Source organism: Tachypleus tridentatus, chromosome 8 (genome assembly GCF_004210375.1).
Source record: "Tachypleus tridentatus isolate NWPU-2018 chromosome 8, ASM421037v1, whole genome shotgun sequence".
Classification (NCBI taxonomy): domain Eukaryota; kingdom Metazoa; phylum Arthropoda; class Merostomata; order Xiphosura; family Limulidae; genus Tachypleus; species Tachypleus tridentatus.
This window is the reverse complement of record NC_134832.1, coordinates 24,931,354-24,959,343: the sequence shown is the minus strand read 5'-3', so window position 1 is coordinate 24,959,343 and position 27,990 is coordinate 24,931,354. Positions and strand designations below refer to the sequence as shown.

The 27,990-nt window shown below is 31.6% G+C and overlaps 1 protein-coding gene and 1 long non-coding RNA gene across 2 annotated transcripts in view; one reads left to right on the top strand and one right to left on the bottom strand.

The window, feature by feature from the left end:
• The window catches only part of LOC143258694 (putative nuclear hormone receptor HR38), a 71,998-nt gene extending 59,054 nt beyond the window's left edge, over positions 1-12,944 (bottom strand). The window contains exon 1 of the mRNA XM_076518117.1: positions 12,841-12,944. The gene's annotated coding sequence lies outside the window, so the exon portion shown is untranslated. The remainder of the gene's footprint in view (positions 1-12,840) is intronic.
• A 520-nt stretch (positions 12,945-13,464) lies between these two features.
• Positions 13,465-26,828, top strand: LOC143258696 (uncharacterized). Its single transcript, XR_013032459.1, has 4 exons — positions 13,465-13,676; positions 15,178-15,272; positions 15,389-15,487; positions 23,762-26,828. It is a non-coding gene; the product is annotated as an uncharacterized LOC143258696 (long non-coding RNA).
• Positions 26,829-27,990: the final 1,162 nt, after the last annotated feature.

Below are 27,990 nucleotides of genomic sequence, written 5' to 3'. Positions count from 1 at the left end.
CTTTTTTATTTTCAGTATTATGATTACCACTATTAGTTAACCTAAAACAAGTGTCGAATAGACCAATAGGAGCCGCGCCAAACATGCTCGCCCTCCCAGCCGTTGGGGCGTTATAATGTTACGGTGAATCCCACTATTCGTTGGTAAAAGAGTAGCCCAAGAGTTGGCGGTTGGTGGTGATGACTAGCTGCCTTCCCTCTAGTCTTACACTGCTAAATTAGGGACGGCTAGCACAGATAGCCCTCGAGTAGCTTTGTGCGAAATTCAAAAACAAACAAACAAACCTATAGGAGACTTTATTTTTATATAGATTACAACAGGGAAATGAAAATTAATTTCTTAAAATTAAAGAATTATCATTGTTTCAATACTTTGGTTATAAGCATTCGTTATTCCATTTCTCTTTTCAACTAATAAGAAATAAGATCTGTATGGTTTTGTTGAAGTTTTACTGAGTTGCCAGAGGGTACGCGTGCGTGCGTTTCTTATAGCAAAGCCACATAGGGCTATCGGCTCAAACCCTTGATTTTAACGTTGTAAATCCGGAGACATACCGCTGTACTAGCGGGAGGCAAAGTTGCCAGGGGAACTCAGTCTTCAATTTCGTCACATTATTATAAGAAACATGGTTCAAAACGTCGAAACAAACTATTGGATATAGTCTTCCGTAACTTGTATAGCTTACTAAACATCCAGTTTTCGTACTAATATTATTTAACTTAGCTACTAATAAATTCAAGTAATATCTGAAATAATCTAATCCTAATCTTCATTAAATCTTATCAACGACCTTCATATATTAAGATTATTGAAAATCATATTTTTTTCTTTATCTTGAGTCTACTGTTGGCACAACAGTAAATCTTCGTATTTATGATGCTAAAATCAGGGATCGATTCCCCTCGGTAAACACAGCAGATAGCACATACACTTTATCTTAAAAATGCGAATCAACATAAATATTTCTAATATCAACACTTGTTATTTTGGTGATATATCTACTGTTTTATCCATTTCTGAACATCACTTTTAATAGCTCTTACATCTTTTCAGTTGATTTCAACTTTAGTCTGAGCATGTAAACCAAAAACACTACAATCAGTTTATTGTTCGAGACAAAGTTTAGTATGAGATAACCTTGATAAAATAACGCTGTTAACTCCTTTATAATGTTTATTTCCTACATCAATATAAATCATGTCATTGCTTCCAGTTCTTCAGAGAACAAATTTCACATCGATATTTGAAATAATTTTTCTGACGTCATTAAAGAGTCTAAATATTTTAATTGGTATCCAACAATTTATTTTGGTCAATAATTTTTGTCAAAATTTATCTTTTGGTACAATTTTTCCAGTAAGAAGTACTGTGTTTAAATGAAGACTAATTTATCAATTTTATCTTTATCATCCACACCAATCAGTGTTATCGACCCATCATTATCTGATGTTAACTTGGAGGTTTTTGAGGTTTTGATAGAGAATAACATGTTAAATGCTTGTCTCCCGTTGTAATCTTTTATGAAATTTATTACTCCTTGTTTATGACGAGCGAGACAATGCAATTCAATTTATTCAATCAACGTTTTATCAAAATGTAATGCACTTCTTCCTTTATTAACGAGTGTTACATTATCTGTTCCAATTGAGGAACCATCTTTAATTCCAAATAAATATAACTATTAGAATAAAATGTTATCCTTTATATGTATAATATTGAATCAATATTTATCTGATTCACTTTCACTAATAACGACTTTATTTTCAGGACCTTATTTGTATTCAAAAGTTTCTGTAGTGTTTTCACAGTAATTAAGTATACTCCCAAAATATTTATCTTCATTTAGAATTAAATATTTTAAGGTCCCATACTTAACTGAATCTTTTTAACTAAAATATTAGGTATTGACTCTTCTTTAAAGTTTTCATTAATGTTATTCCATGATACCCAATTGACATAGGTTTTAATGGTAAAAATAATTTCTATTAATTACATAGATACGATTTTTAAAGACTATTGTGAAGTCCTTGGAATGCTCGCTGTTTTTATAACCTTAAACTATTAATCTTGTCAATTATTAAAAATGATGTTGTTGTTTGTTATTCGCACAAAGCTACACAAAGCTCTGCCCACCGTAGGTTACAAAACCAGGTTTCCAGCAGTATAAGTCTGAAGACATACCGCTGTGCCACGAAGGGGTATTAGTAAAATGTATAATTTGTTTTAAACTAAAACCAATTGATGTTTAAGTGAATGTATATAACACTTCACAAGAACTAGAACGGGCATTTCTTTATTTTATATCTTATTTTAGATGATGCAACTTATAAAAGAAAGAATAATTTAGAAATAATGATATTTACCTTAATTGTAATAAGTACTCATAACCAAATTTAATTATAAAAAATATAGAGATAAACAAATGGTGTTGAAAAGAAAAATTACGACCGTGATCATTTAACTGTAAAATATAGAGGACCTACGAACTAAAGTTGTAATCTACTGTATAGAAGTCCTTTATTCATATCTCTGTTTATTCATAATATTACTTGATAAGATAGTCATGTGTTTAATAAAGAATTAACCTGGGGTGATAATGTATTTGATTTAATTCCAAACAATGGAATAAAATCGATAACCTGAAATTAAGAATTATAGTTTCGTTTAAGTTCGTGGCCAGTAGTTTAGATAAATATCAAGTGATCTTAAGAAAGAGCAGTGCAATGCGATATATTCCAGAAGATAAGCTTAATCTTGTAATAAGAAATTAAACTTATTCCTATAATTATATGGACTCGTTTGATAAATACAATGAAACACAGCTATTATTGAAAGTCTCATTTTACAGTGTATTGAACAAATGTAACGTATGGGAAGATGACCAGAAACATACTCAAAACGCCTGGAAAGCGTTTAAGATAAAAACATGGGAACATATTTTGAACTTTTCGTAAAGACTGTTTTTTTATACTAGTTGTAATTTTCTAGATATTTAGAGATGTTTGTTTGAAAACATATATATTAAGCCCTACTAGGTAATACGAGGGCTGTTCAAAAAATACGCGAACTGACGTCATGAAACAAAATGTACTTTATTTAGAAGTTACAGGCCTAAGACCCCTTCAAAGTACTCTCCTCCCCAACGCACACACTTATCCCAACGGTGTTTCCACTTGTTGAAACAGTCCTGATACGCTTCTTTTGTAATGTCCTCCAGCTCCTTCGTCGCATTTGCCTTAATCTCGGGAATTGTCTCAAATCTTCTTCCTTTCAAGGGTCTTTTGGGTTTGGGGAACAAGAAAAAATCGCAAGAAGCAAGGTCAGGTGAGTAGGGGGAGGGAAGAACAGTGATTGAGTGTTTGGCCGAAAACGCACGAGTTCTGAGGCACAAATTTCGCAGCAACGCGGTGCATCTTCAATTTTTCGGTCAAAATCTCGTAACAAGATCCAACTGATATCCCACAGTCTTCAGCAAGCTCCCTGACAGTCAGACGTCGATTTGCCCGCACCAGGGTGTTGATTTTGTCCACGTGTGGCTCGTCAGTTGACGTGGAAGGACGTCCAGGACACTCATCATCTTCAATGGACTGTCGACCATCCTTAAAACGTTCATGCCACTTGAAACATGCCGTACGCTTCATAGCAACATCGCCGTAAGCCGTGTTAAGCATAGCAAAAGTTTTACTCGCAGATTTTCCAAGTTTAACACAAAATTTCACAGCAAGTCGTTGCTCCTTCAGGTCATTCATTCTGAAATCTGCCAAACGAAAAAATCGCACTTCACTTAAAACCGCGTAGCTAATACACAAATGAAAATATCTGCAATCGGGAAATGGCGTCGTAATCAGCTGATCTGTGCAAACCTAGCGACACCAAGCGGATTCCCCTGGAACCAACTGGAGCCGCGCAATTCAAACAGTCCGCGTATTTTTTGAACAGACCTCGTACAAAGCACCCGGCGTATCATGGAATGTAATGTTAAAAATGGTTGATGTTGAGTTAATTAAAATTACTAACTGAATATGATATGATTTTAATTCTTGAGAAAGGTAGTTGTGAAGGTATATCGAAGTATTGTAATAGAAAGAGCGAAGTAAATACAAGTAAAATTTTTAATCGTAATAAAAAAAATATTTATTTGGCTTATCTCAATGCCAATAACATATATGGATGGGCAGTTGGTAAATATTTACCCCATGGAAAATCTAAATGAAGTGATATAAATTTCGATATAGTAAAATTGCCTCATGATTCTGAAATAGGTTATATTTTAGAAATAGAAATCTCAAATAATGTTTAATATTAATAATGAAATCAAAGCAAATTTATTGTTAAATTTAATTGTTTTAAGATATATATTCGCCAAAATACAAAAATGAGAAAGCCACTAATGGTTTTGAAAACGATTTTTGCTAATTCTTAAATAATTATGTGTTTGAAAAGACCAAGGAAAATGTTATAGAACTAGTTAATAAAACGTTGAAATATTAATAGCTAAACAAAACTTCAAGGAGTGAGCAAAATTTACACAAATGTTATCCGCTATTCGTTTCATAACAATACGTGTATTTAGCAAACCAATTGACGTTGGTAAGAGCATTTTAAATCTTCCGAAAACATTGATGTGTTATTACTAAGGGCTCATGAAATCAAATTATCGTAATGACTTTTAATACAAGATAGTGATTCTAATACTTGCGAAATAAAAAAACGACATAAAAGAAAACAATAATTATTTAATGCTTTATATTTTATAAAACACGATTATTATGGTGTTGCGTTAGTAAACAACAAGGTTTCTGGTAAACTGAAAGGTGTAAACAATGAGAAAATAACGATGACATTTGTGTGCTTTAACATTAGATTATGATCAAATCTATAAGAAGTTTGTTTGTTTGTTTTGGAATTTCGCACAAAGCTACTCGAGGGCTATCTGTGCTAGCCGTCCCTAATTTAGTAGTGTAAGACTAGAGGGAAGGCAGCTAGTCATCACCACCAACCGCCAACTCTTGGGCTACTCTTTTACCAACGAATAGTGGGATTGACCGTCACATTATAACACCCCCACGGCTGAAAGGGCGAGCTTGTTTGGCGCGACGGGGATGCGAACCCGTGACCCTCAGATTACGAGTCGCACGCCTTAACACGCTTGGCCATGCCAGGCCCCTGTAAGAAGTCTAATGGTATTAAAACTGTATTATTAAAAATATAATTACATTCTATGACTATAAAGAATGTTTATTTAATAAAAAAGAAATTACAATACTATGAATGTAATTACAACTCAAAAGCATGAAATATAATTTGCTCAAATTAGGCTCGAATAACGGCAAAAGATAAATTACCAGATTGTATAATTAATTTAGCTTTGGGTTATTTTTTTGCCGTATAAATGGAACCAGGAAAAATCATTTGAAAAATTTCAATATATTGAAACTTGTAAACTGAATGAATTAAATCTAAGAGAAAATTTCTCTGTCTTTGAATTAAAATAATTAAAACTCAATTTGGTGATAGAATTATAGCTGTGTTAACAGATGTAAATTGAAACAAATTCCAAATATTTTTATCTGATCAATTTGGTAAAAAATAACGAAGAAAGGTATTAAATAATGAATAAAATAAAATAACAATATTTTTATAAGGGAATGAAAGACTGTGGAAATAATCAGAAAGCTCATATAATTTAATTGAAATTCTATATTACCCTGCATGAGCATGTTGTAATGCGTTTTGTCATTTTCGAGTTATGTTTGAAAATGAAATTATTTTTTTAATGTTTTTATCTTTACACTTTTTATATCAAGCTGACATAGAAACCCCATACTTCTTAAAGGGGAGACAAGATTTGAGATCTGGAGAGCAGAATAATGAATTAAAAATTGAAGATTGTCATTTTTCGATTTTTAAGATATTCTGTAACGGTTTTTTGAGTATTATGTATGGTTTGGGTTTTTTTAAAATGATTTTAGCTTATTGTTTTGATGTTTTCTTTGCATTTTTGAATTTGTTAACCTTTAAGTAATGCACTACATGTACTAATTTGAGGCATCAGATAGTTGCAATGATTAACATTAGAACCCTTTACTGATTTAGCGGCAAGTCTAAGATGTTTAGTGTAATAAGCTCGGGTTTCAATAGCCTATTTTGCACTTTGTGCTTAACAAAAACCAAGCAAATAATTAAAATTAGTTTTGAAAACAGCTCTGATAGTAGAACACAGTTCTAAGGTAAAAAATATAACATCTGAATTCTTGAATTCTACATAAAGTAGAAAAGCTATATTGAAATTTCCACGTAAAATTTCGGTGATATACAGTTATAATTGTTTTATGTATTTGCTTTTGTTAGTACCCATTCTTTTCTTTTGCTTGGTTAGAAAATTGTTTAGGATACTTATATTTAAATTACACTGTTACTGCTCTTCCTCTTATTTCATTTCTCTCTCAGGATTTGATCTATTAAGTAAAATTGCATAACTTAGGTTTTATTTTATGGTTAGCATGCTTGTACTATGAGCTAAAGAGATTCTTTGTTCGAGGCCTGTTGCAGAAAAAAGTATCTCGTCGCACTCTAGGCTCTTAGGTGTGTTACAAGAGTGACAGTCAAGTGGTAGGTTCATCATATTTATCAACACCAAATTTTTTTGTTATGTAGATACTCCAGCAGATTCTGGAGTGAACACACAGTATTTTGTCACCAAGACAATATATATTACAATACGTTTAGTAATATGGTTATTTTAGTTAAAATATTCAATATCTGTTTCTTTTTCTTCACATTAAATATGAGGATTCGATTCGAGTTTAGAATTCGATATTCAATTCTTTATCAAAAATAATTTAGATCAAAATGAAGAATATCATTTTTATTACTTCTAAGTTAATTGAAATATAGCAGCAGTTAAATGCTTTGTTATAGTTCTGCTTATAAAGTTTTCAGCCTTAGGGGCTCAACATATTTTTGTTGAGTATCATAGTTTACACATGTTGTGAGAGGCATAAGTTTAGTTCTACAACGTTCAATTATGATGAGTCTTAAAATATTTGTAATTGGTCTGGTTACGCAAAGTTTCATTAAGTTACAGTTTGGTATTATATTAATTATACAAGATCTTATTATAATATAAGAGTTAAAACATAAAAGGTAAAGAATTTGGTGTTGGTTCAGTTGTACGTGATTTCATTACAACGATAGTTAAGAGATTTAGTTGTAATTACAAGAGAAAATTTTCATAATTATGAAACTTAAGTGACTAAGGATTACTTTAGTAACAGAAGGTTAGATTAGGATTAGAATCAACTGATTTAATTATAGCTTACATATGAAAATTTTCCTTTACAATAGTAATTAAATTATTTGGAATTTATTTAGTTATATAATATTTTATCATGATTAGAGTTAATAGATTTAGTATTATTTTACTTATACAAGGTTTTATTATGGTGAGAATTAAACAGCTTGATGCTAGTTTACCAATAAAGGTTTGCTTTTGATGAGAAATAAACTATTTTGTAACCGTTTAGTTATATAGGGTGTGGTAAGGATGATAGTTAAACGCCTTGTTATTAGTTCAGGAACACATGGTTTCATTATAATGAGAGTTAAATGAATTTGTATTAGGTTATCTATACAAGATATCTTTATATTTACGATTAACAGATTTAGTATTAGTTTCGTAATACAAGGTTTCATTACGAATAAAGTTGATAATTTGGTATTAGTTTAGGTACGTAAGTTTTCCTAATGGTAAAAGTTGAAGGATTTGATTTGGGTTTATATGTTTGAACACAAAGGTACACCATGAACTTTACGTGTTGTGCTTATCACACTTATCAAAAACCGGTTTTTCGCGTCATAAGTCCTCAGTAAAGCCGCTGAGCTATTTAGGGGTAAAAAAATTTGGCATTAGTTTAACGATACAAAGTTTTATTAATATGAGAATTAAACGACTTTATATGGGTTTGTCTACACGAAACTTAATTATGATAGAGCTAAATAATTAGGTACTTGTTTTGTTGTACGAAATTTTATTATAACGAGAATTAAGTGATATTGTTTGTAATTAGCTGAGAAAGTTTTCATTATCCTGATACTTAAATGATTCGGTATTTATTTAACTACACCGGGTTTTATTAAGATCAGAGTTAAAGGATTTGGTACTAATGAGAAGATTTTTAAATTTTATTCATCTATGCGAAAATGGAATAAGGAAGTTCAAACAACGACAGTGTATGCATGAATGCTTGGTATGTGTAAATTATTGTGTTTATTGTAAAGGGAAAGGTATGTGAGGAATTAATCCGTCATCTCTTATCGCCCCATCTCAGACAGGAGTTTTTATGTGATTAAGTTACATATATGTGAATGTTTTAATTTATTTTTTTTAACATTAAGAATCGCCCAGCATGGCCAGGTGATTAAGGCGTTGGACTCGCAATCTGAGGGTCACACGAAACATGCTCGTCCAGTCAGCCGTAGGAGTGCTATAATTTTACGGTCAGTCCCACTATTCGTTGATAAAAGAGAAGCTCAAGAGTTGGCGGTGGGTGGTGATAACTAGTTGCCTTCCCTCTAGTCTTTCTTACACTGCTAAATTAGGGACGGCTATCTCAGATGGCCCTCATGTAGCTTTGCGGAAAATTAAAAAACAAACACTAAAAATATGGGTACCGGGACCCTATTGACTTTTAATACTTTTTTCCAGATACCCAAGTTTTGAAAGTCAACAGCGTCACGGTACCCGAATGGCCTGATCAAACATGATGACAAACCCCTCAACAACAGTTAGAGACTTCAGACATCATGTTTGATCAGAACAATCGGCTCAAAGTGTCATTTGCACTAAAAAATGTTTGCTAGGTAGCATGCATTGTGGATCAGGTTTAATTCACTTAGATTTCAATTGGCAGTCATTAAGACAATTTACACAGCCATCAGATTAGTTTATAATTAACATCATACATGAATAATTTAGGCAGGCCTACTAATTGTTTCAATTACTTTAAATTTACCGCATTTCCTTTTATTTAATAACGTCTGTGCATCAACAACAAACATGCAGCACGATTTTTAGGCCTATTTAACTTATTTATACAAGGTTTCATTGTAATGAGGTTTAAGTAATTTGTAACCAGTGAGGTAATACAATGTTTCATTGCGATGAGAGTTAAATAATTTTGTATTAGTTTAGCCATACAGGTTTCATCATAATGAAAGTTAAACGATTTGGAATGAGATTAGCTATGTAAGGTTACATCATGAGAAGTTTTAACTATTGGTAAAAGCTTAGTTATACAATATTTCATTAAGATTTGAGGTAAATGAATTGATATTATCCTTAACTATTCAAGATTTTTTAATGACAGGAGTTAAATAATTTGGCAAAACTTTACCCATACAAGATTACATTGTAATGAAAATTAAACAATTTATTAAGTTTAATCATGAAAAGTTTTAATTTCACGGTTATACTGCGAGTATAAGTTTATTTATACAAAGTTTTATTGTGATAACAGTTAAACTTTTGGTATTGTTTAGTTGTATAAGTTTTTGTCATGATAAAAGTTAAACGATTTGTATTAGTTTAATGATACACGCTTTGGCTAAGCGACTTCATTTAGTTTAGATATACAATAACAGTTCTTTTAGGTGAAATATAAACAATTTAGCTTTTGCATGGTGTACAAGGTGTTATCATGATGACAGTTAAAAGATTTGATATTAGTTTAGCTATACAGTTTCACTTTGATGACCGTTAAACGAGTCGGTATTATTTTAATTATATAATATTTCATAATGGTGAGAGATAAATGATTTGCTGTTAGTTTAGTAATGCAATATTTCATAATAGTGAGAGATAAATGATTTGCTGTTAGTTTAGTAATGCAATATTTCATAATAGTGAGAGATAAATGATTTGGTATTGTTTAGTAATATAATTTCGTTTTAATAATAGGTAAAATATTTGTTGCTAAGTTAACTATAAAATGTATCACTATAATTAGATATAAGTACTAGGTATTTGTGTAATGGTATAAAGTTTCGTTTATATGGGATATAATGGAATTTGTATCAGTTTAGTTATAGAAAGTTTTATTATTATGAAGGTTAAATCATTTGTCATTGGTATATTGATACAAGGTTTTATTATAAGAGAGTTATTCAATTTCGTATTAGTTTATTTTCACAATATGAGATGTACCTTTGTTCTTAACTACGAACAGACATTAAGAGATTTAAGCCATTTGATAATGTTTAATTGTACGAGATTTTATTATTATGAGAATAAAACGATTTGTTATGAAGTTAGTTATATACAGTTTTATTGTGAGAGTTGAATGATTTAGTATTAGTTTAGTAAAAGAAGTTTTTTCTTGATAACAGTTAAATGATTTTATATCAGTTTAACTATACAATATTTCATTATGATGAGAGTTTAATGACTTGATAGGTGTTAGTAATAAAAGGTTTCTTTTTGATGAGAGTTAAACGACTTGATATTAATTCAACTATTTAAGGTTTCGTTTTAGTGAAAGTTGAATTATTTGTGATGAACTTAGTTTTGCAAAGTTTCATTATTACGAGAGTTAATTCAGCTAAAACCACGTCACTTCCTTTTAGGGGCGGAGCTGACTTTTTACAGTGCGCTTAACCAGAATAATTTATGTAATTTGGAAATTACATAAAAAAGATTGAGAGTATGTACAATTCACTTATTTAACTATATTTCGTACCATAACAGTCGCGGTTCATTAAACCTTATGATATATATATATATATACACACACATATATATATGTATTATATACTACTTCTATGTCTGGATTAATGTGTGCTTGTTTGTAGTTCAATACAAAGCTACAAAACACATTTTGTGTGTTATGCTCATCACAAGTATAAAAACCCAGTTTTTATTGTTATTAGTTTGCAAGCTTGCCGCTGTATCACTGGAGGGACGCTAGTTTAATGAGCCCTACTATTCGGCGAAAGGCCTCTTCAACTCTGGATATCACAGATATAGTAGTTTGGTTTGATCCTTATAACGTATTCTTGTTTTCTCTCTCTCTCACTTATAGGTTGTTAGCATTAATCCTGACCCACAAAATGTGTTTGATAAGTGTTATTTCTGTAAGGGAATTGCCATAATTGGTGATAAGAAACTCTTTAATCGTTCATAAAAAAAAAGAGGTACTGGAAATTCGCTGTACCAGACAAAGAATAATTGGAATTGTTATTGTTTTACGTATTACAAGGAAATAGGGGAAACCTTTGTTGTAAGGTAATATTAATCACCCCACTCCGATTTCTTTGTATATAAGTAAGAAGTCTGATGTCCCATCATGTAACTTGACAGATAGATGGTTGGTCGTTCAGCTTGAACTCCTAAATAGTAGAAATTGTTTTACATATTTACTGCTCATGATGTTTTACAACTATGTTATATAATTAAAAAATCATGATATTAACAAGAACTGACATATTCTTAATTACTTTTCCGAAATCTCTATTCTTAGGACATCTAAAGCCATTTTACGGGATGCAAACATGTCTGCTAGTAGCATCCCACACAAGATTGAAGTGGACGCGATCGATCCTTTAGGCCACACCTCCCATACTTTTTCATGTTGTATTTCAACAGGTTTATACGGTGGAAGCAGGTGTTATCACCTATTATTTTGAGGCCATAGCCAATTACATCAGAAAGTGGTAGCCCAAAAATCATAGGATGTCACCTCTATAATGTATGGTACTATTCTAAAGTACGTAAGGGTCAGTTGCTCTAGCAATACTTATTTCTGCCCGAGCCGTACTTCCATCATAGCTATACGCGTCATATTCCTATATGCAAATTGAATTTTATCGTGTTACAGATTATTTCCATATGAATATGTTCATCGTATCGCAGAATGTGACGCGACTTATCTTGAAAAAAAATAGTATCGTTCCGAAATGTGTTTATCCACTGGACGTGTTCTGTGCTATTGTATGAGCACTTCAAACTGGTCTTTGAAATCTATTTTTAATATATTCGTCTGTACACCAACATAGTGTTCAACTGTCGGTGTAAACTTTGATATAAACTCGGAGTAAGTATTCCATTTTAGCAAACAAGAATCGAGATCGGTCATTTGATTGAGCTATGGGAAATGGTATGTGCTGTTATACTATGGGAGATGGTATGTGCTGTTCTAATGCCAAAGAAACTTTATGATAGACTTCGAAGCGGTTTTACATTAACGACAGTTTAAGCCAGTATGTAACAACCCGATTTTATTGGTCGGCTTCCATTCACCAAGGACATAAGTGAAATTTCCAGATGTGTTTGTGTTTAGACGGTCTAGACATGGTTCATAAACAATTTTGTGTTTTTTTTTAATTCGTGATCTACTTCAAAAGGCAACCAAAATAAGAGCGCATGATATCACGATATATATAATACAGGGTGAATTATTCATTTTAAAATCACGTAACAGATTATCGCCTAACTGGTTTACATAATACTTAGCTTAGGGAATAATTGACAACATTTCGCAATACAGATTACGATTATCCTTTAATTTGTTTGTACATTATATAACGTTATCCAATTAGAAACAAGAATAGTGATGATTGTAAGTACACTTAGATACAATGTTATCAGGTGTATGTTTGCATGCGTGTTTGTTTCAATAGAAAAAAAAAATTAAACAATACAGATATATTTCTATATACTCTAAAACAGGCGTACAAATGAACTTTTTAAATAAATGAAAAATTAGTCTTTCCAAAATATAATAATACCAACCTTACTATCTACACCTTTTCATAGTCTAAAGTAAATATGTTTCTGAAATTTACCTGTTGGAATCAGCTGATTTTCAGTATAGAGTTCGTTTTCTAAAAGATAACCCTTAAGTTTCAAATAATCCACACTGACAACATTGATGTTGACTCTTTCCAGGAAGAAGATTCAAGCAGAAGTAAGATGTAATGTCTAGTACACCTGAATTTATACATGATTTGATAACACCTAGAATAGTAGCGTCAAGAAACGTCACACAAGTAATCAGCTGATAGTGTATCGTAACAAGACGTCACATCACCCCAGCTGATTTCCAACGTCAATGTTTACGTCATGATACAACTACAATGAGTGGCAGCTGTCTGCACATCATCGTTACGTCACCAAACATACCTACACTTATTGACGAATAGGATATTTACGACTTTTCAATTGGTAATATTATTTTTAAGCACAAACAAAAAATGAACTATTATAATGCCATTGAAGGCAAAGGAGAAAAAAATGCTACTTATGTGATTTATTCATGAGCTTTTTTCAGTAAAAAAAATATGGTTAAGTAAAATGTGTGTATATTGCCCTTAAAGCCGCTAGGGCGATTTTGTTTGGCTTGCGCATTATGTTTCACGGCGAAACACTGCAATGCAGAGAAACCAAAACATTTGTTTCAGAAAGTTGTTGAACACAGAGCGGTATTACAACTGTACAGTAAAAACTAATACTTCCTGTAAATTTCACCCAAGAGTAGCTCTATTTTAAAATGAATTAAATAATATGTTAAGTGTTTATGTTTTTTTAAGGAGAATATTGTCTATATTTCAGTTTGTGCCCGGCGTACACACTAAACGAATCGTACATGTGATATTTCCAAACGGAATTGTTTAGTGAAAAGGTAGTACGAGTATATATAAAAACATAGTGGTTAAAATTTTAACAAAAATATGAGTTATTATTATTATTAAAGCTATGGTTATATTGTATAAAGTATACTTCTAAGTATTAATAACAATGTTCTTTACTATAATAAATTGGGTTTATTAGTGGTTGGAAATATAAGCTTCAGTTTTTAATGCTGTTAAAGCAAGCAAATTCCTTACCATTTAGTGTATTAGAAGCTTACAATTATTGAAATTCTCATTAAAAATTCTCCTTTTTCAATATATTATAAATACTTCTGGAGATAGTGTTTAGAAACCCTGACTTTTAGCGTTACACATGCATCCAATCGTTAAAATAGTCATTAGGGAGGATTTTAAAGATATCACAGTTCAGTATTTTAAAGTTGTTTAGAAACCCTTATTTTTTAACACATTACAGTTTTACAAGTATTGAAATAATCATTATAAACACTTTCTTTTAACATCTTGTACTCTACAGTTTTAATACTGTGCAAGATGTAACTTAGAAAACTTTAACAGTCTGCCCCATTTATGGAAATATTTACAAAATGAAAGATTCTTTATGTTTTAATTTGAAACTCACAAATTAAACCAAAAATGCTAAATTTTTGATAAACTAGTTCAGTGACAGACAGACATAAAACTTGAAGCTGAAGAAATATATTTTTAATACGCCATTAAATACAGGCTACACTGAGTGAAACCTTGGGAATGTACTTAATTACTTTTGTCATATGTTTCAAAAACAACATAAACTTAAATTGGAAAAAAATTATGTTATAGCATAAACAATATCATATGTATCACAAATATTAAGATTTTTCTACTTGTACGTATATTTTTGAATTTTAAATCAAAGATCCAGAAAACTGGACTTTTCTAATTTTTATTTTCTAGCTGGTAGGATAAGATGACGAAAATGGGATATATGATAACCATATAACCCAATGAGTTCATTCATTATTTCACATAAATATTGGGAGTTGTTGTTATAGCGTTTTGTGCGCGAATGGCATGTGAATATGTGAACAATTTGTGACGTCGTTATTCCTAACCAAGATTCTTCACTTGTTGTTAAGAGTTTAAGTTAATTTGGAAATTCCTTAAATTATTCAAATATAGTATTAATATTGTCAAGAAAGTATTCAGAAACCACAAAAATTTTACTTTTTATTTAATTTTTAGAATTATGGTGTTGTTGATTCTTCCCTCTCTAAATGTCTATTCTTCATCCTGTTGTGAGTTTCAATATTATTGAAGAAACTGTCTGATACAGTATTAGTACCTTTTAGTATTAAATACTGTTTACTTCAGGATAATTTTCGTACTATTAATGTTCTTTGAAAGACGTCTTAGGATTACTAAACTTTTAAATCCATGTTCAATCAATTTAATTTTGTTGTTTTTTTCTAACTCAAATACTTTGACAAGAGATAAGTTTTGTTTCATTGTACAAGTGTCACTGTGTTTAAAACCACACATTTTATTTTGTAGTTCAGGAAGTTTTCTGAAAGTGAAATATCTAAAGCAAACAAATTTCTGAGTGGTCGAGGTTCGAGGATCACCGTCGCCACAACATAACTATAAAGGTAGATATAAGTAATTATAAATGTATAATGTTTATATTCTGTTTAGAAGAATATATTGGTAACTCTGAGTACAGAAGTATTTTGAAAATAAATGTATTATCTTTTCTTTTATCCAGTTTGTCTTCGCTACCAGGGAGACTTTCAGTTTATAATATCCAAATTAATCCCTTTGAATCAGCTCAACTTATATTTCTTATCTCAAGGTGGCTAAATTTGTAAGTTGAAGAGTTGCCAATAAGAAACGTTGAATATAATTTTAGCATTTTGTAATGTCTTGCATAATTTGTTTCAAAGTCAAATTAAGTAACATATGTATAAAATTTTATTATCTTTAAATGATAGTTTCAAGCATTAGTCTTCTTACTGTGTTATCAACATAATTTGGCTGATATTTTTTTCAAGAGTCTGTTGCTTCCTTCATCATTCCATTCACTATAAATATTATTATAGATCGCTGATCTTTGTGTTATGGTTTTATACCTTTTTTTCCAGTCCCGTATAAATGATGACGAAAACAATGGCCAAGAGACTGAAAGTAATTCCACCTATTTATAATATGTTGTTTCTGATCCAATATTAGTTGAAGGTAAAGACAGATTTTCACTTGAGTTATACCAATCCCGAGCAGTACATATAATAGTACCAGTTTATTCTTGTCTGTCTTGAAATTCCTATGAAGTTCTATTACCGTGAATTACCGTTAATTATATATATATATATATATATAATTATTTATCAACTTGTTCATTATTACCATAATTGATCTCAGTGACTTTTGTTATTTTTAACATTAAGAAGACTATTGGGCAAAAGTATCTTGGCTAAGGGAACGTAAAGCCCATAATCCAATAGAGGCCAAACATTTATTCCAATAAGATTTTAAGTTATAATTTATTTTCAGACACATTGTGCCAAATTATTAAAAACAACCCACAAAACTGACTTTTTTTTGGCACACTCTAGTTACAGTTGACTAGTTTTAGTAACGCAGTTACCGCCATCAGGACTAGTGTCTAATACAGTGTTAATACCGTTTAACAAAAACTATTTACTTCAATATAATTTTCATACTATCCAACTACTGAAATTAAACATGTAACTAATAACAAAGATTTTACCTCTTATTGAGCCAAAAAACGTTGGTTTTGTTTTTATTCTTAATAATATTTTAAGTTGGCTAGATTTGTGCAACTTAAGAAATTGAATAGCAATTTATGTACATTAAATATGATACAGAGGTTCTGAACATTTTCTATAGCAACCTAGCAATGAGTTAACATCCACCGAATATAATTTTTTCACTAAAAATTTATGTAAAAGTTAACGTGCGTATAATATATAGTAACAAATCTAAATGTTTTAATGTTATTACAAAGCCAGTTTAAACCACTTTTTCCGTTTGCGTTGGCAACGAAATTGCATACTTGCAAGAAATGTTGCATTTGGATGGCATTTCTTATTAATTCCATTTCTAAAGCAGAAGTGAAAAGTGCTTTCTGTTTTCACTGAGTTTTCGAGAAGTTAAGTTTATTTACTTACATTATTCGAAATGTTTGGAAGTACAAAACTAATTATCGCCACATTATGTTTGATATTCTAAACTTCAAGTCGTTTTTTGTGAAACGTTTATATTCAGAGTCCGAATCATTGTCTTTGTATTGTTGGCTTAAGTTCTATACAAAGCAGTTGCTAAGGCGAACTTGCTTTTAGCTATTTTTCGGATACCCTAGCATTTTGATAATGTTTATTTGCTGGCTAGGATTAGAAAGATAGCAAGCACTAAGGTAAACACGTAATTGAGAGATTACATATACAGATACTAACAGTTTATTTATGAAAGAGTTACTTTGACCACAGTATCGCAAACGTTTAGGTGTTTATTAATTATGGTGATCATGCAAATTCGACTCTTTACACGTAAAAGTTAAAATGTGTATTATATTTGTTTGTTTTTGAATTTCGCGCAAAGCTACACGAGGGCTATCTGCGCTAGCCGTGCCTAATTTAGAAGTGCGAGACTAGAGGGAAGGCAAATATGATCGACATTTCAGCCTTGGGAGCGATATAATGTGACGGTTAATTCCATTACTCGTTGGTAAAATGTAGCCCAAGAGTTGGAAGTGGGTGGTGTTGACTAGTTGCCTTCTCACTAGTTTCACACTGCTAAATAGTGACGGCTAGCGCAGATAGCCCTTGTGTAGCTTTGCGTGAAACTCAATACAAAGAAACACTAAGTCGTATTTTTCTTTTACATGCTTATATCTGTAGTCTTCAACTCCCTTTACTTTTTCTTCACTACGTTGTGGTAAAGTATTGGATACTAAGCAGAGCACAGACAGCCAATGTGTAGGTCTGTGCTTAATTTCAAACAAACACATGCATATTTGGAATATCTCTTCACATAATGGCCAGTAAATTATTGGCTAGAAGTTTAAGTTTACTTTATAATAAATAATGTTTCAGTGGAAGCAAAGTTTGTGCTTGCACATTGTAGGGGAAAACAAGTTAATTAGTGCTCTATATGGTTATTTACATCAGGAGTGTGGAATCGAGTGTACTGTAGCAACTGTACTTTATATTATTGTTTCTAGCCAAACATCCTAGTTTGATAACTCCTTCCTACACCACACTAGATTTGCACGTTTTACGAACTTGGTGTTTTCTAGTAAGTAAAATGACATATGGTGAGACATTTTAACAATGTAAAATAGGTTTTGAAGATGTAATAGAATAACTTTTTTTTTTCTAAGATGAGTTTATTATTTTCAAGTAGGGTTACACAAATATATTTTTATAAAAAAGTACCTTTATGTCTTGCTTGGTCAAGACAAGAGAAGCTGTAGTTTAACTTGGGAATAGCTTTCAAAGCATTCAGTACACGTTTACAATAAAACAGTGATGTATGAAAATTCAAAGTATTTATACGCTAGAGTTCGTTATAAAAATGCTCCCAACACCAACAAAGGCTTGTAAAGGTTAATGCTTTTGTGATTTAGTATGTGTAATAATATTAATACAATTCTGTGAATAATGTGAAATAGTTGTGTTTTTGTTTGATTCGAAGAGTCTATAACCGTGTAACATAAAGTGATGTTATGACGTAATGTCATATTACCAGAATATTCTATTCTCGTTTTCATATAATCTTCTATCATAGTTGCATACAATCTTTATTCAGTCTTGAAGAACAATCTCAACTATTTGTTCATCTGAAGGTGAAACAGCCAAATTGGATCAGAGTAATCTGCAATCTTTTCATAAATTATAAATGCTAGAAGCCTAAACGAACACAATGTTTCAGCAACTTTCTACTAATTTCAATGTGAATCATTACTCAAGTGAGTAATTTTTTCCGTCTTGCTGTTAAACTGTTGCAATGAAAACTTTTTTTTTCAAAAAATATTTTTGGCATAATATAGTTCCAGATCAAACTGAATTACTTTTTCAAATAAATCATATCCTAGACAAGGTGGAAGCCCCTTAGATACGTGCAAATATTCAAGTCTGTTGACTGAAATTTTAATCCGTTATACATAAAAACATCTTGGCGTGATATTCTTCAGTTACATTACAGCATTCCTAAGAGCACAATTTCCTATTCTGTCAATCAAAATTTCTAAAACATCACGTTTTCTATTACAGTACCTGCAAAAATACAAAGAAAGACTAAATATTTCAGTGAAATCTCCAATTAAATGGTTGCTTAAGTTCTTTTCAACAATAGCAACATTGATTTTAATAGCCCTTCTTTGTTCTTTAAAACCAATATTTGGCAAATCTTTTAATAATGATTCAAACACCTTATCTTGAGAAAGCTGAAAAATATCTATATTTGTTGCACAACATCAATAACTGAGTATAATCAATTTGCAACTTTGGAAATAAACAGATTCACAAAGTTTATTTACATATCTAAGATTTTATGTTTCGTTTTTGATGCTTCAAGTTAGTAGGTTTACAGTGTTAAACTTTGCTGATTCTCTTCAAGAAAACATATTTCTTTCAAAAAATACCACTTTTAAATTTATACCAACACAACTGGTTCACGAATAAATATCTTAAAACTTCCAGATTCATCAATAAGAATCATTTAACTATTATGTTGTAGAAGTACTTTAAGCAACCTATTGAAATAGCATAATGGTATGTCGGCGGACATACAATGTTAGAAAACCGGTTTTGATACCCGTTGTGGGCAGAGCGTAGGTAGCCCATTGTATAGCTTTGTGCTTAATTACTAACAAACAAACCTACTGAATCAGAGCCACTTTTAAGGAATTCTAACTTAAAATAACGCCCCCAGTGACACAGTGGAATGTCTGCAGACGTACAACGCTAGAATCCTGGTTTAGTTATCCGTGGTGAACAGAGCAAAGATAGCTTATTCTGTAACTGTGTTCTTGATTACAAAAAAAAAACAATCCAACGTAACTGAAATGTCTTTCTTATGTGAATAATGGTAGACATCTACTTCTTTTTAGCCACAGAACAGGAGCCCATAGAATGGTTTTGAGGGTTTTTGTTTTGTTTTTCAACTGGAAACTTTTAGTTCAAAGTCTCTCATTTCTTGACTGATTTGGGATCTAATTATAATTTTTAACTCAAGAGGTCAGACCCTTTAGATTTGTCTCATTGATTTATTTATTCTAATTTTGACCGAAATAATTTCAGTTTGAAAGTTAATTGGTAAAGATCCTAATGAATAACAAAATGGAATCGGGTATACGCGCGCCCCACGCTTTGTATTGCTGGCATGCAAAAATATAGCTAATAAAAAAAGAAAAAAAGTTTTGTTTTGAGTTTCGCTAGCCCTCCCTACTTTATCAGTGAAAGGCTATGATAGGGAAAGTAGATAGTCATTCATCACCACCCATCACTATTTCTTGGGCTAAGATAGTATGTATCTTACCAACGGATAGTGGAATTGATCGAACATTATAACGTTCCCATGGTTAAAAGGGAGATCATGTTTGGTTTGGTTTGTTTTGAATTTCGCGCCAAGCTATACCGGGGTTAGCTGCGCTAGCCATCCCTAATTTAGCAGTGTAAGACTAAAGGGAAGGCAACTAGTCATCACCACCCGTCGTCAACTCTTGGACTAGTCTTTTACCAATGAATAGTGTGATTGACCGTAACCTTATAACGCCCCCACGGCTGAAAGGGCAAACATGTTTGGGGTGATGGGGATTTGAATTCGCGACCCTCAAACTGCAAATTAAGCGCCCTAAAACTTGCCCATGAAACAAAGATCTCATGTACTAATTTACTCTAATCTTGCCTAAAAGAATTTCAGCCTGGCATGGCCAGGTGGTTAAGGCACTCTAGCTCTAGTCGTGGTTCGAATCTCCGTCACACCAAATATACTCGCCCTTTCAGCCGTGGGAGCGTTATAATGTAATGGTCAATCCCACTATTCGTTGGTAAAAGAGTAGCCCAAGAGTTGGCGGTGGGTGGTGATGTCTAGCTGCCTTCCCTCTAGTCTTACACTGCTAAATTAGGGATAGCTAACGCAGATAGCCCTTGTGTAGTTTTGTGCAAAATTCAAAACAAACCAAACCTAAAAGAATTTCAAGTGCCATTAATAACTGAAGGTTCACTCTCATTTTCACTTTGAAGCAGAGTTAGATTTGAAATATTGACATAATTTATTGTCAGTGACATTATCAACATTATTATTCTTTCACAAATACACTATCTATTATGCTTCTTATGCTAAAAATCGTATCTGCAATTAAATATATATTTGAAGATGGTACTACTAATTTTGCTTGTATTTCAGGCAGAATCGTGCTATATATTTTTATAAGAAAATTTACTTGACATGTTATCATATTGTAACTATCTTGAACAAAACCTTTTTTTATCTGGTCATTCAGAAACGTGGTTTATTGGTGTATTATATGTGGTATGATTTTCACCATTAAAATTCCTTTTGAGATCAGTCAATGTACAGTGTAGTATTTTAAGTAAGCAGATAATTCCATAAAAGAAGATGCTAAATTCATGTACAAGTTCCACTTGCTGCATAAGCTTTCTTATTATTAGAATATTTTCTCTGTTCCTACGAACCTACCAGTGAATGAATACAAAAGGCACTATAATTTCTATATGTTTGTCACAATCTTTAATTCAGCATGGAAATTTACTATTTGTTATATGTCTGTGCAATTTGCAGTGATTATAAAAAAACAAACTAATAAACATGATAATCAGTTTCCACACTTGTATGTACCAAAATATATATCATAATTGTTTTTGCTGAAATACTTTCTATAGAGATCAACCCATACTGACATTGGAAGAATGACTAAAATCGATTACAAATACCAAATTATAACAAGTACAATGATAAAAATTAAGGCTAATAATAGCTTTTAGTATGTATCAAACAACAAATTTCTTCAAAATCGTTTATAAGAATGCTTATAGTGCATAATCACAATTTTCAGCCTTGTTTCTTGTTACTCATATCTGTTTTGTTTTTGTTTTTCGCACAAAGCTACTCGAGGGCTATCTGTGCTAGTCGTCCCTAATTTAGCAGTGTAAGACTAGAGGGAAGAGAGCTAGTCATCACCACCCACCGCCAACTCTTGGGCTACTCTTTTACCAACGAATAGTGGGATTTACCGTCACTTATAACGCCCCCACGGCTGAAAGGGCGCGTATGTTTGGCGCGACGAGGATGCGAACCCGCGACCCTCGGATTACGAGTCACATGCCTTAACACGCTTGGCCATGCCGGGCCCTACTCACATCTAGAGAATACACAAGTGTTATATAAATTTGTTTCTCAATGAATTTATAATACATTTTTAAAAATTTGTTCTAAATTTTATGTTAAATTATGAAAAGAAAACATTTACGTTTAAACGTTAAAGTAGGCCTAACAAATGTGCTAGAAATCCTCTCTCATCAAAATCCTATCTCATTCCAAGTTTTCATAAATGTTCTTTTTACTAACCTTATTTATTTTCAACATAATATATTTTGTAGATATTATTTCATGTTACATAAATATTAAATATCAAATATTTATTGTAGTTGTTATTGCCAAGTCTTCCTAAAAAATTACAATATTACTAACAGTAAAAGCATACAACTTAAGTTTTTGCTTGTTTGTTTTTGAATTTTGCACAAAGCTACATGAGGGCTATCTGCACCAACCTTCCCTAATTTAGAAGTGTAAGACTAAAGGGAAGGCAGCTAGTTATCACCACCCACCACCAACTCTTGCACTACTCTTTTACCAACAAACAGTAGGATTGACCATGACATTGTTACGCCCCCACGGCTGAAAGGGCACACGTTTGGTGCAATGGAGATTCTAACCTGTGACCCTCAAATTACGAGTCGAACCCCTTAACCATTTGGCCAACACAACTTAAGTAAATATACTAAATAACATTTTTAAAATTTACAAATGTATTTTAATATTTGGTTATTTATCAAAATATGATTACAATCTCATTATCTAACTGTTTTATCTTATTCATAAATAAGGTGTCACTGATATTGCACTTAATACTTTTAAAAACAAATTAATTTAGTATTGTTAGAAGCAGTACCAATATTTAACTTAGTTTCTATTCTTTTTTGCACAACATTCTTACTTATCTGTTCAAGTTCATTAACTCAAGAAATTAGAAACCACTAAAATCTAAGACATTTGTATAACGTTTTAGTGAAACTTGCAAGAAAGTTATACTTGCTTATGCACACAACAACAGTTTATCATTTATTGTTAAATATGTGCACTTTAGAATTTTACAGCTTTATATGTTTGTTACAAATCCAAATTTCTCTTCTGTTTGTAAGAAATAAATATTAAAAGTATGAGTGACCAACAGTTTATTTGTTTAAATATGTTAAACAGTTTATATTTAACTTGTGTATTTTTTTGTAATACATGTATGTCTGGAAATTAAGTCTGACAGTTTTTTCTTTGTTTAATTCCAGTTTTGAGGTAGTACTAGGAAATACTAGTAATATAGTACTCTGATTTGTAGAATGCATGCCACAATATGAAGACATATGTGCATATTGCCATTATAGTGATATTGACATTTCTATTAATTTCTAGCTTGATGGTGTTTCCTTTGTTATTTTTTATTTAGAGCAATTTTGTAACATAACTGTTTCTAATTTTTAAATGGAATGAATAAGAAGTTTAATTCTAGTTATTTGTTAAATTTCTTTTCATTTTGCTATTTGAAATTTGAAATTAAAATAATCACAAAATATATATATATTTTTAAATATATGTGCCCAAATATTTAGATTTACCTATAAGACTAAGTGAGATGTGTAAGGTGACTGTAGCAGGATTTTACAATTTTATTTTGTACAATTAACAAAAAATAAATACACAATATCACATTTAATTCAATAGAAATAAGGTTTAAATTTATTCTGAAATTTAATATGTTCCCTTAATATACTCAGCCCAAAGGAATAGACATTTCATCCTTAATTTCTACTTTATCATGTAGATCTGCAGGAATGGGAAGAAGTTATAAACTCTTGAGATCATTTTCCTCACTACAGGAATATCCAACAAATCACATGCTTAGTAAGTACAACCCTTCCACCAGAACTGCACTGTGCTGTATTTTTTTATATAACAGTACCATTTTCCTTGATAAGCAAAATATAATACACTTTTAAAAAATATGCTCACAGGCATAACATTTGGCTTGTTTAAAGTGGTAAATACCTAAAGGAATAAAGTTCAGTTATTTTTACTTTACTTAGTTTGGTGTCATTGTATCCAATTTATAGTGTTTCTAAGGTGAAAAATAGTGTATTTATTTTCTGAAGATAACTGTGTGATCATTACAATATTTTTACCTTTTAATGAATACAGCATATCATTTGATTTACATTAGTCACATCAAATATTTGCAATAAAAATGTTTCAGGAATCACACCCAACTAGAAACTGTCTCAGTATGTGATTTAACAACCTGATGCTGAGAGCTTTTTATAAACAAAATTGTCTTAAAATATATGATTAGCTAAATCGTAAAATGATTTTTTTGCTTAAATACTGCACTGTTGTTCCCTAATACTTTTAAAGTGTGGAAAGAAAAAGGACTACAACTGTACATTGGAGCTACAAGTACCATATTAAATCATAAAATGAATCTAAATATGGTTCATCTGACAATACAGTACTCAAATATATTAATTACAAATTAATTCATTTTAACCATTTCTGATGCATAATTTACTCATCTCATAATAGGTTGAATGTCCATTTTTGATATTTAAAGACATTCACATGTTACAAACTAATTCAAAAGTTTGGATAATTTCATGGATTGTCAAGATAGCCAGCTCCCAAAAATCATACAAACTAATAAAAAGCACAACATTTAAGTAGAGGTACAATTTCTACAATCTTCTTTATAGGTACCCCGGACCCTTTAAAAGGATTTACAAAACTTAGGTAATCTGTGTCACATTATAATCATAAAACTGTTTTATGTTTTAAAACTTGGTAATTAACTCAGTGTACTGGAAAAATACATACTATATGAAGGAGGGAGAAGATGCTGTATTATACAGCACTGATTCCTATGTAATGCAAGCACCCATTAACTCTATTGGACAGACTCGGGCATAAATGATCTATGCGAGTTAAATGTGGGGTGATCAGTGCTATACAAGCAGGTTTCACCATTGTTCCACTTCTCAATAGAATAAACTTGAATTGCTACACAGATTAGGAATTTGCTGCAATGATTAAAAAGTTAGTATTAATGGCTTGAGTAAAAAAGTTACACTTAAAATATGATGTTTAACAGAAATGTATACAAATTTTGCACAAGATCACAGGAACTTATTAACTTAAAAAAGCATGCCTTAACACAACAATTTAGTAGCATTTTCTTTAAACAAATACAGCTAGTTCTCTATGCATAAATTACAGTTTTCAATGTATATGTTATATACAAATCTATATCAAAAGACAAAAAAATGGATGCATCAAGTCTAAAAATAAATTGTGTTTGTTCTGTTAATACTAAATACAAAAATGTTTTACTTATATTTTCAAAATGTAAATGACAGTTTAGCAATGTTCAAAATAAGCTAAAGACATTAATTAGCATAAAAGACAAAACTATCTTGTTTGAACATTTAAGACTGAAAAGTACAACTGCAGTTGAATCATTAGTTTTGACAAAACATATTAAAAACAATACAAAAAATCATAGAAGAGGAGACATCTAATGCTCCTAATCATCCTGTAGCATTACTGTTGGGTACTATATAACTAGAAGTAACAAAGATCTTTCATTTCAAATACAAGATATTTAACTTCAGCTTATTCAAAATTAACCACTGTAAAATAATTTTAACAGTCACTAGTTTCAAATGAAAACATAAGAAATGAACATATAATTTTGATTGGTATTATAATTCATTACTAAACAAAAAAAGTACCATAAACTATACAAAATATCATTACAAAATGACAACTATGCCACACCATCCTTCCTCAGTGTACAATCAGGTGATCTTGTGACATTTTCTTTATCTCATGGCAATTTTATACATCTGCCTCCTTTAACAGCTTGAACATTATTAATAAATTTTCTTTCATTTGCTTCTGTTAAGTGATATTTGGCTCAGTTATGATTAGTCCATAAAGACATTAAAACAACCAACTGTGACAGCACTACAAAGGAAGACTAAAGAAAACCAAGATTCTTTGGTTTTAAAGTATCATCACAAATTACCCAGGGTTCAAACATAATTAAAGTAAGTGTTGATATACTTCAAGACACTATTGCAGCTGCCATATTTTACAACATGTACACATATTACTATAACAAGAACCTGAAAGATAGTTAGGCTCAAATAAAGTTATAAGAAGCAATAACCAAAACTGAAAAAGTACAAAGTTTTTACAGATGTTCATTATGCATTAAATGTTATTATAATCATAATAGCAGAACTCAATTCTTTAAAAAATCAGAATAACATTCTGATGTAAACCCAAGTGCTATTATTTATTACTACAGTGGTCAACTTTAGATAGACATGTCTAGCCATGTTTCCAAGTGGCGTTTTAGTTTACTGTGGAGCTAAAACCTTTAGACATAATACACACTGCAGACACTCTTCATGATTGACATCTACCAAAGTAAAACCAAAATCTAGATAACTATCGTCACATTTCCGATTCTTCATGACTTTACCACTGGTTTGTGGTTCACCATCCTTTTCTTCACTCCCACACTTCTTATTAATGTTCAAAAATCTTTCCATTTTTATGCACAAGGACTAAAAATCAACAAAATAATTCATTGAGCTTTGCTAGACCTCACAGACACTTGATCACAATACCTTTCAGTTATTCCAATTACTGATGGACCCGGAGGGTCGAGAGGTATTTATAAAAAAAAATATAAGAAACGAGAAAGTTCGAGAAGTTACTGGAGTAGCTAAAAGTACAGGTAAACAAAAGCATACCTCAAACTTTCGCGAACTTCATCGAAAGGAATGTAACTCGATCCAATATCAAACTGTGAATGTGAACTATCTCGAGCTAGTAGTTCGCGCAATGTCTGACAGATGTCGGCATCGGTGTGTTTACCTTGAAAATTTGAAATATTCCGCGCCTCACAGTTTGGGAACCATTAATCTAGACGATTCTTTCGTTTACGTCACACGTATACGCATTTCTGTCAGAAATGGGATTTGTATATGGATAGAATTTGACAGCACTTTATCAATACCAAAAGGAGTTTGGCTCAAAAAAAAGCGCGGTCAAAACAATAAATACTAATAGATTCTTGTTTGTTCTGAATTTCGCGCAAAGCTACACGAGGGCTATCTGCGCTAGCTGTCCCTAATTTTGCAGTGTACGACTAGAGGGAAGGCAGCTGGTCATTACTACCCACAGCCAACTCTTGGGCTACTCTTTTACTAACGAAAAGTGGGATTGACCGTACATTATAACGTGCACGCGGTTGAAAGGGCGAGCATGTTTGGTGCGACCCTCGCATTACGAGTTGAATGCCTTACCCACCTTAATAGATACTTACGATGTCAGAAAAAAAACACTTAGGTTCAAGAAGTTTTGATACAAAATGATAAACACCCTATAACCACGAGCGATATTCAAAACGTAGGCCTTTCTTCTTCTCGAGCAAACAGGTGGTGCAAAAATTCGCAAAATGATAGTAATTTGATTCGAAACCTGAAATCTATTTCTCTTCATCTCGAACGAGATGAAAGATAATTTGGGAAAAGCTTCACGAAAAACGAATAGAAACAAAGAAGAACACCAACATGATATTCAGCTTAAATAGTTCGTCGCGATGTGCAGGTCTGTCAAATAAAAAGTGAAAGGAATCAAGGGCAGCACAGGTTGACGAATAGCACAAACCAACAGGTGATGAAATTCGTCATGACGAGAATCCCACTTGAAGTAAAAATGTATCTCAGGACAGCTGGTATGGGTATTAACACTTTTTATAATAAAGCAGAAAACAACGTTTCGACCTTCTGAGGCCATCTTCAGGTTAACTTGCTAATATCCATACCAGCCGTCCTAAGATATATTTTTATAACAGGTAAGGATCAGTAGACCAGATACCTAGAATTTTGATATGGGAATGTGTACTTTTCTTATAGTAAAGCGACATCAAGTTACTTGTTATGTTCACCGAGGGGAATCGAGCTTCTGATTTCAGCGTTGTAAAAAATG